General features: G+C 37.9%; 1 protein-coding gene across 3 annotated transcripts in view; it reads right to left on the minus strand.

Moving 5' to 3' along the window:
* Positions 1 to 12,864, minus strand: part of LOC117176945 (arf-GAP with dual PH domain-containing protein 1-like) — a 153,632-nt gene that overhangs the window by 13,877 nt on the left and 126,891 nt on the right. Inside the window, exon 6 of one of the 3 annotated variants that reach the window (XR_004467642.1) lies at positions 3,541 to 3,831. The exons of 1 other annotated variant lie outside the window; for it this stretch is intronic. The gene's annotated coding sequence lies outside the window, so the exon portion shown is untranslated. Of the gene's footprint in view, positions 1 to 3,540; positions 3,835 to 12,864 lie in introns of all 3 variants that reach the window. One more of the 3 variants, XR_004467641.1, reaches the window with a different exon arrangement.

The raw sequence follows: 12,864 nt of genomic DNA on the forward strand, positions 1-12,864 counted from the left end.
TATCTAAGGATGGTACTATAGAACGCCACCTCAAGGTAGGCCTAGTGGCGCCATCTCTTGGTCAGGCCGGAAACTTATCAATCCACCCTCGTATATATATTTTCCTTCCATATTCTAACTCCTCCCCAACCCTTTCTCCTCATTTCTTCTTCCAAGTCTGATACTAATAAATTAAATAAAAGTGGGCTCAGAGGACAGCCTTGTCTCAAACCTCTCACCAACCAGAAACTATCTCCTACTTGCTCTCCTACCTTTACCCTGCTTCTTGTCTCGCTAAAAATTTCTGATACTCTCTTTGTTAATCCCTCTCTTACCCACTTTTTTATAATAACTTTTTCTATTTCTCTTTGATTTAATGAGTCAAACGCCGTCTTTAAGTCCATGAACATTGCTATCATTGCCCCTTTTTCCCTTTTAATTCTCTTATTTACTAGATAGTTCAGAACATATATTTACTAGATAGTTCAGAACATATATTTACTAGATAGTTCAGAACATATATGCTGTCCATCAACCCCATTCATTTTCTAAACCCTGTATGATTCGGTGACTCGATCTTGTCTTTCTTTACTATTGGTATAACTACTCGTTCTTTCCATAACTCTGGCCACCCCTCTCCTCTCCATAGTCTATTACACATTATCCATGCCCATTCCTCTAGTTCCTCCCCTCCATATTTTCATACTTCATTTGGAATCTCATATATACCAGGTGCCTTTCCATCCTTCATTATTCCTAAAACTTTAACTATTTCTTCCCTTGAAATTTCCTCTTCCTCATCTCTTTCTCTACCATATTTTCCTCCCTTTACAACACTTCTCTCTACTCCTCCTAGCAATTCTTTTTCTTTCTCTATTTACTACCTTTCATACCTCTTCTTCCGTCCTAGTCGTCTCCGCCTCTTCCTCAAACCTTTTATTCTCTTCCTCTTTTTTTTTAATAACACAACTCAGTATACTCTTTCCTTTTTTCCTATATTCTTCCCCGTTACTTTTTTCTTTTCTCCACTTTTTTAATTCCTTTCTCACCTCCTTTTTTTCTCTTTGCAGTTCTCATCCCACTCACTTCTATGCCCCCCTTTACTAACTTCATTTTTGTTTGTGCACTCTAATCCTTTTTTTATTTCTCCTATCATTTTTCCCATCTCTTTGACCACATTTCCCTCTCCCATTTTGATATTTCTTATTTTTTCTCTAAGCTGTACTTTTCCTTACCTTGACCATTCCCCTTTTCCTACGCTTTTCACATTTGCTCCCCTTTTACTCATATTGCTATTGCTGTTTCGTCCCTCTAATGTCACTTTTAAGGGAAAGTGATCCGAATCAATATATTCTCCTACCTCTAGTTTCTTAACCTTCTCCCTTACCTCATCATCTACTATCACGTAATGAATTACCGTTCCCCTTTCACTTCCTGAGCGTGTATATTCTCCTTTTTCATCCCCTTCTATATTCCCGTTTAAGATATACAATCCCAACTCCTCCAAGCTCTTCAACGAACTTTATTCCCTCCTCATTTAGTACCTTATCTTTGAATTTTTTTCCTCTCTCTTCTCTCCATTCCCTTTCTCCTCTGTCTCCTGTTTTCGCATTGAAATTCCTGCCTATTATCATCCTAATCTCTTCTTTATTTTCTTCAATCATTTCTTTAATCTCCTCTGCTTTTTCCTGCTTATCACCGTTCACATAAATCCTCACTACCTTCCACTTCTCTCCTCCCATCATAGCCTCTTCTACTATTACTCCTTCTTTTTGTTCATTCCTGTCTTTCTTATCTTTCCCTGTTATACATTCATTCCTCACTCCCATCACCATTGCTCCAATTGCTCTGCCCTTTTTATTCTTCCTCTTTGCATTTTGCACTTGCCATTTGTAACCTCTTGGTAACTTTCCCCTTACTCTTTTCCATCCCTTTTCATCTAGCTACGTCTCCATCTTTATGACTACATCCCATTGTGTCAAATTTCTCATAAACTCCTTATCCTTTCTCTCCAATCCTGCTATATTCCAGTAACAAATCTTCCATTCTTCCCTACTTTCGTTTCTCATCCTTTTTCCTTCTTACTATTTCTCATTTTCCTATCTCCCATTCCTTCCTCTTCTAGTTTCCCTGCACCTCATTTCTTACTATCTGTTCCCTTTCTTAATCCCAATCCCACCCTACTCCATCTATCTGAATTCTCCCATACTTAACCCATGTTCTCTTTCCCTTTTTTCTTTCCTCTTCCGCTATTTTCCTTAATTTTTACTGCATCCTCCTTTCTACCCATGTAAAATCATCCTCTATTCTGGCTGGGCTACCATATAATAACCTCTTCTTTGTCATCACCTCTCTCTTATGTTCTCATTTCTTTAGTTTCGCCAGTACCATTATCTCCCCTCTTCTCACTTCCCTTCCTACATTTCGCATTTCCTCTATCTCTACCTTAGCATCAATCCTTTTTAGTACTCCGTCCACACCTTCCTTCAGCTTCTTCCCCTCTAATCTGACAACCTTTATCACTGTATTTAAACTTCTTTCTTACCTCTCTTTGCTTTCTATTCTTTGTTCTATTTTTCTCAGCTTCACTAGTTTTTCCTCCAATAACTCCATTCTCTTTTCTAACTTCTCCCTGATTTCTCCCCATTTTTTTATTTCTTTCTTAACTTCAGCCATTTCCCACCTGATTTCCTTATTTAATTCCTCTCCCCTTTTCTCCAGCTTTTCTTCATAAATCCCCATTATCTCTATGATCACTTCTCGAATTTCCTTTAGTCTTTCTTCTTTCATCGACACTTTATTTTCATCTACGCTACCTTTAGCACCCTTACTGTTAACGCTTTTCCCTATCAAACTCTGCTTTTCCGGCGGCGATCTCAACATTTTATGGTATTTTACACTTTCTCCGATATCTTCCTTCTCTTGAATGCTTTCCCTCTCCCCTCTCTTCCTTTTTATAAATGCTTCTATTGGTTCTTCGCTTTTTGCTCTTAATCTCTTCTTTTCTATAGTTTTTTTATACTTCCTTCTTGCCTTCCTTTCCTTTATCTCTTCTTTCAGCGTACTGAATACTTCCTGCTCAACTCTTTTTCTTCCGCGGAGATACGCGCTCCACTAGCCATTAATCAGATTCAAACTTTCCCGCCTTCTATACTTCCCTGCCTCTACCGTCGCTGTCTGGTACCTGTCTCGCCTTTCTTTGTCGCTACCCAGCCCTGCTACTGCCAATCCGTCCACACAGTCTTTCCACCCTATCACAATTCTCCAAACAAACTTCCACACAAATCTGTCTCAATCCTCCAAAATATCTACCTCCCCTTTGCAATCTCACAATCCCTCAATTAGACCTCGCACCTCCACACCCTTCTACACACTTCCACAATCCACTCACCTCAAATTTCACCACAATATCAGAAAAACTCAGCATCAACAATTTCCACTACTTTACACTTTCTTGCCGGAAACGGAAGTCAAAAAAAAGTTTAGTTGTGCAATAGAAAATTAATATTGAAAATTATCAATAATAATAATATATAATAATGAATAATTATTCAAACTTACAATTCACATCCTCGTAGTTCTCTGTAACCTCTAACATTTCTTCCCTCATCTAAACCTCTTCAGATTACTTCTCGGGATTTGTATGAGATTTTTCCTCTTCATTAGTCACGTCGGCCACAGTGTAATCCATCCCCTGCATTTCGGGGGAATATTCTCCATGGCCTGTTTGCACTTCCTGTGCTAATTCTATTGTGCTGGCCTCCGAATCAGCATCTGATTCGTCCGATGATAATGAACAGGATGGTGTGGCATGATGACTCCCGTCCGCCTGTATCCGCCCGATAAGAGACCCTACTGGATAATTGAGCGTGAAGTTTATAAAGCTGATTCAGATGATGAGATGCTTCCAAAAATTATAAATAAACAAGCAATAGCAAATTTGTCTCAGGAAAATTTAGGCACGAAAAAATATATTACACGTAGTGTAACAACTAAAGAAAAATTACTTGAAAGCATGGAAGTAGATGAATCAAAATTTCATAAATGATGAAAGAGAAATTGTAAATAGCGAAATAGCGAAAAATAAATATACAAAAGGCGACAAAAATAAGCTGCGTAAGCAATCAACTTTGATACATCTATTTGGGATTGTGAATTTCAGGATATTGATGAGTTGATAGTTGTAGAATTACGAGATACAGAATCATCTTTCTAAGAAAATTATAAAAAATTTCTGAAAAATAGTAAAGCCACACTGTAAAAAAAGCTTTGTTGACATTTACAATCAGGTAGAAATTATACGCTATCGCCTTATTAATTTACGGTACTACAGTACTTATTTGCAATCTAATGTGATTTCAGTTCAAGAGACAATGTGAAAATAAAATAAAGGTTGATCTATGTTGCAGTCGCCAGTGAAATTACTAGGTCCGATGATGGAAATTATTCGATCGACGTGGAAAATAGTAAGTTTACGTAAGGTGTTTAACTTATAAGTAAGAATTTTTTTGAGGTCTCACAGTCTTTATTCATTAAAAGAATACATCGAAATTACGGGAAAGTTCGTTTATTGAATTTCTGACGTTTTGGCTATCACAGCGTGCCTTTTTCAGTTAATCTAAATAAATAATATAAAAATAACGATCTTTTTTTTACAAATAATTAAAAATAAACTTATTCTTTAAATAAGTAAAAGAAATAAAAAATCCCAGATAACAAAAAGTCGACAGGATGCGACCCTGTACGCCGACACGGAGTCTAATTGCCAGGACCACAGTTCAAGCACATGAGTAGCTCGGTGTAAGCTCCGTTGCTGGCTATATTGCCCGCCCGACTATCTGGCGATCAACGTACCGGCTATAAGCCGGCTATATGAAAGCTCGAAATGCCAATGAATGGATTCCTTCAATTATAATTATAATTACGTTTTAAAATATTAATTTGTGGTGCATAAATTAAAATATATATATATATATTTAAAGAAATACTTTTATTTTGATTTTATTCTGGAAGCTCAGAAAATTTTTCAGTTTCTTCTAGTGTCGGAAAAATCAAACTCGCGAATGCAAATCCTTCAATCGAAAAATCAAGACATGTTTTCTAGCCTTTTAGACGTTGCCGATGAACAGAGGAGTAAAATTTTTTATCAGATCTTCCGGAAGTGTTTCGCACATCTTTTCCGATAGTTTTCTACAATAACGGATTGACTGCTTAGCAACAAAAACTATTTTCAAACGGCTGTTGATAGTGATGATTTTGTCGAGGCGGCCATTTTAGGATTTAGGAGAACGCGCAGGGAACTGTGGGAAATTATATTTGAATCTGCCATCAGTAGAGGGCTGTCAGTTGCCAGGACATTGATTCCGACCATGGCCGGCACATTGTTCCTCGGCCTTCGTGCGCGTACCGGTCTACAAGAGCGTTTGCACGCGCGATTGCAAAAGGCGACATATTGTGCCCGCACTCCGGCCTGCCGCTCATTCATATCGACCAAAGAACGCTTAATCGCCGGCACGCCGCGCCGTCTGCCGCTCATTGGTCCAGAAATGTGCCAGGCCCGTTTGTTATCTGGAACACCTGTGCTTATTTTCTTATAAAAAACAAGAACATTCAATTTTGAAGTCAAACATTTGTCAACAGTTTAGTGTCAATTTTTAAAAGTAATAATGATGTGTTACACCAAATTAAATTAAAATATACAAAAAACATATAATATAAAAGCCTCCTAAAAATTAAAGAGGCTTTTTCAAGAAAATTCATGTTAATTGACAGAAAACACAAAATCGTTGCAATGTTTTTGGACAACCACGAACATAAAGAAAATTAGACAAAAGACATACGATTATATGGTAAATTCATTACTACAGAATAAAGTCGTCATTTAAAGGAACAGCGATTGTGGAAAGCGCGCCAAAGTAACTGGAATTTTAACTTGGTTTTGTTCATTTTATAATACTTTGATATATTTTGTTGACATTCATGATTTCTGTATGTAAGTTAATCAAAATATTATGATATTTGTTTATAAAAATGGATTCTATTATTTATCCTTTATATGTATTTTTTTCCCTTACAAGAACTTTCATATTGTTAAAATCAAAACCAAAATAATGTTTTGAGTTATAGCAATGTTCTGAAAGACATGTGTTGAAATTTCCAATTCAATTTTTCCAAAGCTTTTTTTTGCACGTCTTCAAAAACCAAATTTGAAACTATGGGTGACAATAGTGAACCCATATGACAACCATTTCATTGTTTATAATATTTTCCATTAAATAAGAAAACCATTTTATTAAAAACAGTACTAGTAGCAACTAAAAATTTATTTTACGTTATTTTAGTTAGATATTTATTTTGTATTAGTTCTTGTCGAGAATGACAAGTACTGCATATACTGGAACTTTATCTTCTCGACAATTATTTTTGTTGCAGGCTCGAGGCCTAACATGGTTCATCTTGATTTCGAAAAGCGATCCATGTTCGTTATCGAATTTTCGGCACCAACTGACAAAGAAATCATAGCCGGGGAGAATGGAAAGAAAGGAAGGTGTACCTTATAAGGGAGTTGCGACTATTTTTTTCGGAATATTCTGTTAAACTAATCGTCCTTAACTTTGGCGCTCTTGGAAGTGCCAAGATTTGACTGGTTAATAGCCTGAAAAGCATCCCTGTGTGTCAACAATATACCAAAACACTTTCGGGAATAATGCAGAAGGCGGTCGTCCTTGGGTTGCTCCGTGTCCTCAGGGTGAACGAAACTTTTGTCGGTTTGTCGTACTGATTCCGTCACAGACTGTAACAACTAATATTACGGTCGTGAGACGTGGTTATGGATGAAATTTTACCCCGATTTCGCTGGGATCAGGTGCAGTTTTTTAGATTAGCACCCGCTCCCGGCTTGACTTTGACATACAGAGAATCAAAGACTAATCAAATAAGATTGGTATGAAATATATAATAACAGCATTAAAAACCCTATTAAGATAGTAAAAAAATCGCTATATTTTAAAGTTGTAATGTGCTTTTAAACAATTTTTTGTAAACGAAGAATCAGAATGCTAGATTTCAATATTAATTTTGTGGCGTTGCGTAATTTTGTAGGTATAAATGGTTACAGACATTTTTTGTATAACTCACTGTTAGCCCTGCTGGAAGTAAAAAGATTCAAAAATATAGAACGTATCTTTTTCTTTCCACGCTCTAATTGTCGCGTGTACTTAGATCTCTCTCTGTATCCCTATCTCTATGCTTTAAGGTCACAACTGTCTTTTTTTCTATCCATGGTATTCACAACCGTCTATCTTTCTTTATCCCTTGTGGTCCCATGGGTCTATATTTTTCTATCTTTGTTGTTCACAAATGCCTACCTTTATCTATCTAAGACTACCCACTATTAAGGATGTATGATTTTAATTTCTATCCATTTGAAGGCACTAAAAAATGTAGTATTTTTGTCCGTTTCGAAAACAATAATATATTTTGAATTTCAAACTGCCGCAAAATAGTATTTAAACAGCAAGAGTTTATATACCTAACAACATAATTCCCTAGCTTTACGACTTACTAGACGAAGTACGAACTCTGCAAAGATGTCTTCTGACCATCCAGTTATAGACGGTGCAAATGATTTCACTTATACCAACTGTATTTAAGAAAATAGTACTATCCTATGTTTTAGAAAAGGTAGAAATGGATTCACATGGACAGGAAAATAGGGATTAAAAATGATAAGCGAAATTTTTTATTGCCCAACGGACTGAATAGGATAGAGGTGGATAAGCTGTGGTTTCATTTAGATAGAAGGACTGGTGTCTACAATTTTAAGTTTAATTAAATGATACAATATGAATAAGATGTATTTTTTGGTGCTGGAGAAAGCTTTGTTAGAAGGTTAGAGGTATGGGATTAAAAAAAAGGAACATTTCGAACACATCACTCTACTAAAATATTAATGACTATATTTCACTTGGTTAATATACTATTGCTCACGTTGGTGGTTTAATTAATCGCGATTTTGAGTGTGGTACACAAGAAAGACCACGTGCACACTCGTTCGCCGTTAGCGAGACACTGACTCAGCAACCGAACGTGAACTCGTAGTCGAATTAATTCGCTTAGGCTACTTGAATGATGAAAGAAAAGGAGGTAAATTAATATTCATTTGGAATATCCTGCGGGGGATCACACGATGTATATAAGAAATAGGAAAGCATAAGAAAGTTTTACATAGATGCTACTCTTGTTAACAAGTCAATAGTAAATACGGTTAAGATGAGTTTGCTGTTCGATCTGGCAGTAAGTCCAGTTAATTTAGGCCCCTTTTATAAATGCCTTTTGGTGTCCGTATCGTTTACCACATGGACCAAACCGTCAGTTCCAGGATGTAATCGTTCGATGCGTGCCAAACTCCAGTTAGCTAGTGGCAACTTCTCTTTCTTTAGAAGGACGATGTCTCCCAGTTTGACCTGATTCGTCTCCAGTAACGATTTCGAGCGTTGTTGAAGATGATGGAGATATTCGCGAGACCATCTCTTCCAAAAGTTGTCTCGCATTTTGGAAAGCAAAGCCCAACGATTTAGAGCTCGATCCTCGACCTCAGTCAACGAGGGCTCTAGGACTCCTGTCATATGACCACCAGTTAGAAAATGACTCAGCGTGATGGCATTCATCGAAGTTGGATTATTTGGATTTGGGTAAAGCAGTTTTTAATTGAAGCAAGCTTTGATTTGACACAAAACGGTACTTATTTCCTCAAAGGTCAGACAACAATCTGCATTTATCGATCGTCTCAGATAGTGTGGTACCGATTTTACAGCGGCTTCCCAAATGCCAGCAAAGTGAGGTGTATTCGGCGGAATAAAAGACCAAGTTGTCCCCTGATTTGCAAGGTCTTCAGCCACTATGGTGATTATCCTTGTAGCGCATCGAAGAAGGGATCGCAGCTCCCGATCAGCTCCTTTGAACGTGGTCCCATTTTCAGTATACAGCCTTGAACAAGCACCTCGTCGAGAGATGAAGCGTCCGAATGCGGATAGGAAATCTTCTGAGGTGTAGCCAGATACTGCCTCCAAATGTATCACTCTGGTTGAGAAGCAGATGAAGAGACAGATATATCCTTTATAGGACTTAATTCCTCGTCCTGGTGACGCCCGAAAGTTGTAGTGGCCAGCGTAGTGTACTCCTATACAAGCGAACGGTCTCGACTCAGAGACTCGGTCAGTAGGCAGCTGACACATAAGTTAAGTAGGTGTTTGCGCCCTAAAACGCTCACATGTCACACAACTGCTAATGACATGATCAATCAGGATTTTGGCTCCGATAATCCAAAACCTTCTTAACACTTGGCTCAAGGTCAATTACGCTCAATTGTTGTCCTCCATAGAGAGTCAGAGTGTATGCTTGTAGGATGATTAAAAACGAGAGTTGATCGCGTTTCGGCAGAATAATAGAGTGTTTTTCGTCGATGCTCAGTAGATAATTCTTGAGACGACCTCCTACTCTCAACGCTCCATTACCGTCCATGAAGGGATTCAACTTCAACAGCTCACGTATCCTTGAGACATTGTTTTCATTCTGCAGAGCCATGCATTCTGCCTTAAAATGACGAAGCTGAGCAGGCTTGAGCCAAAAGTAGAGACTCTTTGGTAACTCCTCCGCCGTAAGGTAGGTTCCAGTTGCGTGGAGCTGGCAGAGCACAGTCTGCAAAATCTGTTGATGTAGACTGTCAACCGAATCAGTGTTTGCAAAAAAGGTTATCGGCTAGGAAGGTCCTGAATGTAAGACAAGGTTGCCAGGTTCACCCCAATGTTCATCTTTGAAGTTTTTAACATTTCTTACGTCTCTTTGATTCACAACTTTAATAGGTCGTATGATTTTCTGAGGCCAATTACTTGGTGGTTCACACCAGTAATATTTTGGGATATCTCTGAATCCCAGGTTTGAACAGACAGCATCGAGAAGTTTTTCTAGGAGTTCAACGCCGCAAAGCTCCAATTGAGGTATAGTTACCGTTTTAATTGGGGATAATTTTGTTTTGGCTAGGATCAGATTAGATTGAAGAGTGCCATTTTTGCTTCTAGAGACAAGATAGACTGCAGCTGAGTAGGCTCGCTGTGAAGCATCAGACAATCCATGTAATTCCCACGGAGCAGCACAGTCAGAGGTTTTAAGCCAACGCGGCATTCTGATTTCTTTTATAGGGCCGGGCTTTTGGCGGAAGGCATTGCATCCAGATGAAAGATCTTCTGTTAGCTCTGAGTCTCAATCCAGTCCAGAAATCCATCAATTCTGTAAAAATACTTTGGCTCTGATGACAAATGGAGCCAAACAACCAATTGGATCGAACAGTTAAGCCACCTCGGAAGCTACCGTCCATTTTTGTAAATCATTGGCTCTTTTGATAACGAGACACTAAAGTGGAAGGAGTCCGATGATGTACTCCATTTCAATCCCAAAGTGGAAACAGAATCTTCAATTTCAAAAGTCTTTACTGAGCGCGAGTACGATCCACAAGACTCTGAATGCAACTCAGGTGAGGTTGCTGCCCATTTGCTTAAGGTGATTCCAACTGAGCTGAGAATGGAAATCAGTTCCTGTCTTTTGATCTCAGCGGATTTAATTGAGTCAGCGCCAGCAAAGATGTCGTCGATGTATGTGTTCTTCTCCAATATTTCTGAACCCAATGGAAAGGTAGTGAGACAGTAGTCTTGTAGATCTTGGTTTGGTTCTGGTCTCCAAACTATTCTCTGAAGGTTAGTATCAAAGTCGTCTACATTTATTTAACGAAACATTTTAACGATATCCGCCGTGGGAATGCACTTGAGAATTCTCCAACGTGACACAGACGGATTAATTTTTTTTAAAGATTACATGATGCGGCAGATAGTACTAGTTCTCAACCTGCAGATCTTGGTTATTTACTGGCCTCATGTGATTTAAAGTAAGGTATTCTATCATGAATTTATTGTAGGCTTGAGGATCTATTGAGAATCGTTTCTCGTTCCGTAGGAAGACCGAAACTGCTGTACGGCGAGACTCTCCTAAGTCATTTGGAAACCCTGATAAGGGCAATCGTACAACATATCGACCGGTGAAGCTCCTATAAAGGTTATTTTTGAATAAGTTTTCACAATCCTGTTCTTCTGGCCTTAAGAATGCTCTTTTTGGAAGTTTTTCAAATTCCCAGAAAAGTCGCAATTGATTGCTGAAAGAGTAGTTTTCTACAGTTTGAATAACACTGGCAGACTCAAAAGTATCATCTTCTTGATGATCTACAGGACGACCAAACACAACCCAACCGAAATATGTGTTCAGTCGCGGATAAATTCGAATTCGGCTGCTTGGAAATTAAATATTTAGGTTTTGAAGTTAACGACAAAGGGGATTCAAATAGATGACGTGAAAATTTTAACTAATATTAGAATTCCCTAAACCTAAAAATAGTAAACAATTACAGCGCATAATAGGAATGGCAGCTTGGTACAGATTATTTAAGAAAGATAAATCGTGAGATTGGGGATTAGAACAAGATGAGGTTTTCCAAAAAATTACAGATCTTTTAACGTCAGCACCAATTTTGACTTGTCCAGATTTTCTTCAACCCTTTCAGCTCGAAACAGACGGAAGCAACACTAGGTTGGGACCCGTAATTACGCAAACAGCTGACGGGGTAAATTACGTAATCGCTTACCGAGTAGAAGTTGAATCAACGCAGAATATCTATTCTCGACAACTGAAAAAGAATGCCTAGCCTTTGTTTGGGCCATAAGAGTATTTATGCTATACTTAGAAGCTCATAATTTTTAAGTAATCACGAAACACTTAGCGTTAAAGTGGCTCCATAACATAAAAAGTGTAGCTGGCCGATTAGCCAGATGGGCATTAGAACTAGTCGAATATGACTATGAAGTCATATACCCAAAAAGTAGCTCAAATTTGGCCCCGACACTCTTTCAAGACCGGGAAAATAAGCAAAAAATATCGCATTTGTGTTAGCTTTTAGAGTAGAAAACTACTATTCAGTCACTCAGAAAAAAATGATAGCTAAATAGAGTTTCAAAGCCTCGATAAATGGACAGATTGACTAAGAAGGTTACAAATTATCAAAGAGGAAGTACTAGAAAAATTGAGATCGATCAAATAAAAGACAATCTATCAATTATAAATTAAGAAGAAGATCAGTTGAATTTAAAATATAATATAGGGTTTCTAAAAAGGATCTTATATAGGATCCTATATAGGTTCCTGTATAGGATCCCTAAAAGGATCCTATAAATATTTCTGTATGGGACCATATCAAGATGCGCAGTAGTATTCTAAGGCACCTACAGCTGCGCAGCAGTTTTTTTGCTCCTCCAGAAGCACCTAGAGACAGACATACCATAAGGTACCATTAGGTGCCATCATTTATGTACCATTAGGTACCTTATTATGAAATTTCCTATACAGGCACCTATATAGGATCCTATGTCATTTCCTGCAGGATCATATACAGAGTCCTATATAGGAACATATATAGGAATTTTCAGTAAAGAACCAAGCACAGAATCAAACCAACCAGCCAACGGAGGACCCAAGCGAAAAGGGAGCATGGGGCGGAGATCCAAACTGCACACCAGAACCTAAAACAATAACATTATACTATCTGACACACGAAACCTACGAGGGAGGATACGGGGAATCCGTTAACACAAAACCAAAACCAGAAAAAAAAGAACAACCCCGAACTCCAGAAGAAATTATTTAAATTAAGCCTCAAGTTTGCACAAAAGGCGAGACGAAGATGTAAAAAGAAAAATACTGGAAGCCAAACGCCAAAAAAAAACAAGAAGAAGAATGACCTCAAAAATGTTTATGAATAAGACCTAATAATTAAAATAAACAACA

Source organism: Belonocnema kinseyi, chromosome 7, assembly GCF_010883055.1.
Source record: "Belonocnema kinseyi isolate 2016_QV_RU_SX_M_011 chromosome 7, B_treatae_v1, whole genome shotgun sequence".
In the NCBI taxonomy this organism is placed as follows: Eukaryota; Metazoa; Arthropoda; class Insecta; order Hymenoptera; family Cynipidae; genus Belonocnema; species Belonocnema kinseyi.